This window comes from Argentina silus (assembly GCF_951799395.1).
Source record: "Argentina silus genome assembly, chromosome: 10".
NCBI classification, from domain to species: domain Eukaryota; kingdom Metazoa; phylum Chordata; class Actinopteri; order Argentiniformes; family Argentinidae; genus Argentina; species Argentina silus.
In genome coordinates, this window is record NC_139664.1 from 1842974 (window position 1) to 1847973 (window position 5000).

The 5000-nt window shown below is 52.9% G+C and overlaps 1 protein-coding gene across 2 annotated transcripts in view; it reads right to left on the reverse strand.

The window, feature by feature from the left end:
• Positions 1-4586: 4586 nt before the first annotated feature.
• The window catches only part of fxyd3 (FXYD domain containing ion transport regulator 3), a 4390-nt gene continuing 3976 nt past the window's right edge, over positions 4587-5000 (reverse strand). For both annotated transcript variants that reach the window (XM_083678069.1, XM_083678070.1), the window contains exon 7: positions 4587-5000. This exon is cut by the window's right edge and continues 254 nt beyond it. The gene's annotated coding sequence lies outside the window, so the exon portion shown is untranslated.

The following is a 5000-nucleotide window of genomic DNA, read 5'->3' on the forward strand; positions in this document are numbered from 1 at the left end:
GGTCCCGCAGCAGCTCCTTTGTCTCCTCCGGTGGTTTCCCGTGAGCCCACCTCCCGAGCGTTACGACGGGCGACCAGAGGGGTGCCGGGAGTTCTCACCCAGTGCTCCCTGGTGTTCAGTCTCCAGCCATCCTCCTTCCCCACTGAGCAAGCCCGGGCCACCTACATCATCACCCTGCTGACAGGTCGAGCCCTGACCTGGGCCACCACGGGGTGGGAGAGACACATTCCGGCCTGCTCCAACATTCTCCGGTTCACGCAGGAGCTGTGGAAGGTGTTCGACATGTCCCGGGTGGTTTCAGGACACAAGGCAGGGAGACGTCTCACAGCCTACCGCCAAGGGAACCAGTTGGGGTTGGCGGGGAACCTGCTAGATGCGGGCCTGGCCCAAGAGTGGGGTGTTCGCTGTTATCTCTCCCCGAACCTATCCCCTTCATGGCATTGGATGGCTGGCCCTTGGGGTAGGGCAAGATAACTCGGTCCAGGTGCATCTCAAGGCAGGAGAGGGGCATAGGGAATTGATCCAGTTCCACTCCCCCTCTAGTCCTCAGCCACCCCTGGCTGTCTACCCACAACCCCCACATCGAATGGTCCTCCGTTGGGGTAACACTTGTGACAGCCATGGCCAGCCTCCTCATTCCTGTTCCCCTAGATCCCTCACAGCCACTCCACCAGGAAGTCGGAACCCCCGGTGAGAGAGGTCAGGCCCGACCTTTCCAGCATTCCCTAGGTTCACTATGATCTGGGGTTCAGCAAACAGCAGGCCAAGGATTTACCCCCCATAGACCCTATGACTGTGCCATTGACCTCCAGCCGGGGACCACGGGGTAGACTGTTTTCTTTGTCTCACCCTGAGACCCTAGCCATGGCAGCCTACATAGAGGAGTCCGTTGCCGCTGGTCACATTCGCCCCTCCACTTCCCTCGTGGGCACGGGGTTCGTGGGCAGCGCCCCTGTATTGATTATAGAGGACCTAACAATGTCACCATCAAGAATCTCTACCCACTTCCCCTGATGACAACGGCTTTCGAGTCCCTGCAGGGGGCCCACATATTCACCAAGCTGGATCTCCGCAACATAGTGGCCACTATGAGTACTTCATATGAGTACTTCATATGAGTACCACGAGTACCTCGCGAACGCGCCCACAGTGTTCCGGGAGCTGGTGAACGACACTTGGACGACATCCTCATTTTCTCTGAGGACATCGCCCAACATGAGCAGCACGTTCGGACATTGCAGTGGGGGCAGTTTTGGCCCAGTGGCTCCCTTCGGATAACAAGACTAATCCCTGTGTGTTCTTTTTGCGCCGGTATTACGATGTGGGGAACTGCGAGCTGCTGGCGGTGAAACTGGCGCTGGAGGAGTGGAGGGCGCCATGCATCCGTTCATTGTGTGGACAGACCATAAGAACCTGGCGTACATCCAGGGGGCCAAGTGGCTGAACTCGCACCAGGCCCGGTGGGCTTTTCTTCACTCGCATCAATTTCACCATCTCTTACCTCCCCCCCAGTACGGCTACCTCCCCCCCCAGTGCGGCTACCAGCCCCCCAGTACGGCTACCTCCCCCCCCAGTACGGCTACCAGCCCCCCAGTACGGCTACCTCCCCCCCAGTACGGCTACCTGCCCCCCCAGTACGGCTACCAGCCCCCCCAGTACGCCTACCTCCCCCCCCAGTACGGCTACCTCCCCCCCCAGTACGGCTACCAGCCCCCCAGTACGGCTACCTCCCCCCCCGTATGGCTACCAGCCCCCCCAGTACGGCTACCTCCCCGCCCAGTATGGCTACCTGCCCTCCCAGTACGGCTACTAGCCCCCCCAGTATGGCTACCAGCCCTCCCAGTACGGCTACCTGCCCCCCCAGTACGGCTACCTGCCCACCCAGTACAGCTACCAGCCCTCCCAGTACGGCTACCAGCCCTCCCAGTACGCCTACCTCTCCATCAACTCGATCTCCATTGTTTTCCCCACACTGCAGTGAACCATGGCAGGAGGAGAAGATGGAGACTGGGAGGAGATGGAGGAGATGGAGGCTGGGAGGAGGAGGAGGCTGGGAGGAGGAGATGGAGGCCAGGAAGAGATGGAGGCTGGGAGGAGATGGAGGTCAGGAAGAGATGGAGGCTGGGAGATGGAGGCTGGGAGGAGATGGAGGCTGGGAGATGGAGGCCAGGAAGAGATGGAGGCTGGGAGATGGAGGCTGGGAGGAGATGGAGGCTGGGAGGAGGAGATGGAGGCTGGGAGGAGATGGAGGGTGGGAGATGGAGGCTGGGAGGAGATAGAGGCCAGGAGGAGATGGAGGCCAGGAGGAGATAGAGGCCAGGAGGAGATGGAAGCTGGGAGGAGATGGAGGTCAGGAGGAGATGGAGGCCAGGAGGAGATGGAGGCCAAGAGGAGATGGAGGTCAGGAGGAGATGGAGGCTGGGAGGAGATGGAGGCTGGGAGGAGATGGAGGCTGGGGCAGTTGGAGACTTAGAGGATCTCATCACCATGTGGTCTGTTTGCGTCCAGTTTGACTAAAGCACAGAAACCACTTCACAACTAATGACTGAGCAATTAGATCTGTGGTGATGCTGCTGACTTCCTGGTCTCCTTCCTCACCACATTCATGGACTAGAGATGTCTTTATTTATACAGGTTTGTCTCATTGAGATAAAATATCATTTTTTAAGAGAGACCTGTTTCAACACAGCAGGGGGAACAACATTTCAGACAAAACAACTTCCACACACACACACAAGATTGAACAAACTATAGACAAACACACACACACACACACAACACACAGACACAACACAGCTAAAACTAAAATAGGCTGTTTCTGGCGCAGGGCCAGGGGAGGTTCAACGCTGGTTAAGGTTAGACATTAACTTAGAGTGGTTAAGGTTAGACATTAACTTAGAGTGGTTATGGTTCGGCATTAACTTTAGCATTAAGGTTAGGGTTAGGATTAGGGTTAGGGTTAGTTATCAGGGGAAGGCATTTGCAAATATTAACACAAGCAATATGCACCAGAAAAAATCCCCTGCGTGAAATTCATTTTGAGGTCACATGGTGAAAGGTCAATGCTGGTTCCCTATGGCGTTGATCCTCTGAGGCTGGCAGTCCTGGCACCAGAGATGAGTGACAGGCCAGAAACAGATGATGCAGAAAACAAGGATTGTGGTTTTCTCTTCACCTCTTGTGGTCTCCAACCCCAGATGAGAGGAATGAACGGTGTTCAGTGTGCTGAGCTTCATATGAGCTTCTGGAGTCTGGAGTTTCTTCACATCCTCAGACTTCCATGTCATCAGCTCATGCTGCAGTATCTGATAGGGTCCACTAGATGTCTCTGTCGGGTCCACAGACATCGACATACACTTAGAACATATGATATTAATGCAGAGAGATAGTGTGTACTTGCTGAAGTTATTTCTGAGGATCCTACAGTATAAGAGACTAGACTCAATCTACAGACGTATAGATCTTCATGATGACATAACCTGACACCTGGCTATAGATCTTCATTATGACATAACCTGACACCTGGCTATAGATCTTCATTATGACTCCAGAGACGTTTAAGTGGGATTACAAACAAAGGCAGCATCTTGACATCATGTGCCAGGAGGCCTCTCTGTGTAGTGTGTAGGGTCTAGGGTGTAATGTGTAGGGTGTAGTGTGTAGGGTGTGTAGTGTGTAGGGTGTGTAGTGTGTAGGGTGTAGTGTGTAGTGTGTAGGGTGTAGTGTGTAAGGTGTAGGGTGTAGACCTCTTCACCCCCACTTCCTCCCTGTACAAGTTTCCCTCCTGTTAACAAATAAAATCCTTCTTCTAGCATTGTGACTGCCTATGGCCCAAACCCCTAACCCTAACCCCTACCTTAACCCTAACCCTAACCCCTACCTTAACCCTAACCCCTACCTTAACCCTAACCCTTACCCTTACCTTAACCCTTACCCTAACCCCTACCCTAACCCTAACCCCTACCTTAACCCTAACCCTTACCCTACCCTAACCCCTACCTTAACCCTAACCCTTACCCTACCCTAACCCCTACCTTAACCCTAACCCTAACCCCTATCCTAATCCTTACCCTAACCCCTATCCTAATCCTTACCCTAACCCCTACCTTAACCCTTACCCTAACCCTACCCTAATCCCTACCCTAACCCTAACTTTACCCTAACCCCTACCTTAACCCTAACCCTTACCCTAACCCTAACCCCTACCCTAACCCTAACCCCTACTCTAACCCTAACCCTAACCCCTACCCTCACCCTAACCCCTACTCTAACCCTAACCCTAACCCCTACCCTAACCCTAACCCCTACTCTAACCCTAACCCTAACCCCTACCCTCACCCTGGTCTGAGCATTGATTACTTTATCTTATGATGACTGATGGATAGATTATTCACTTACTTAGACAAATGTATTTGTTGTAAGTCGCTTTGGATAAAGGCGTCTGCTAAATGTCATAAATGTAAACGTAAATGTGTAGGGTGTAGGGTTTAGGGTGTAGTGTGTAGGGTGCAGGGTGTAGTGTGTAGGGTGCAGTGTGTAGTGTGTAGGATGTAGGGTGTAGGAGGTCAAATCATCACAATATCACACTGGTTTCATTCATCTTTATGTATATATAGAAACATAGAGGTTATGGAACAGCAGGCTCTGCCTCAGACTATTCCGTCAGCAGGTGGCACTACAGGCTCGGGTACAAAAGCAGGAGTGAGTTAGCAGGTTGTTTACAGGACAGAAACGCAGGGTTCTGACCAGCCTGGCGCTGGACCATCATCAAAACCCCACTCGCCATTATGTCAAAAATGCGCAAAAAAAGTGTGTGTGTGTGTGTGTGTGTGTGTGCATATGTATGTTTGCATGTGTGTGTGTGTGTGTGTGTGTGTGTGTGTGTGTGTCTGTGTGTGTATTTGTGTGCATATGTATGTTTGCATGTGTGTGTGTGTGTGTGTGTGTGTTTGTGTCTGTGTGTCTGTGTGTGTGTGTGTGTCTGTGTGTGTGTGTGTGCG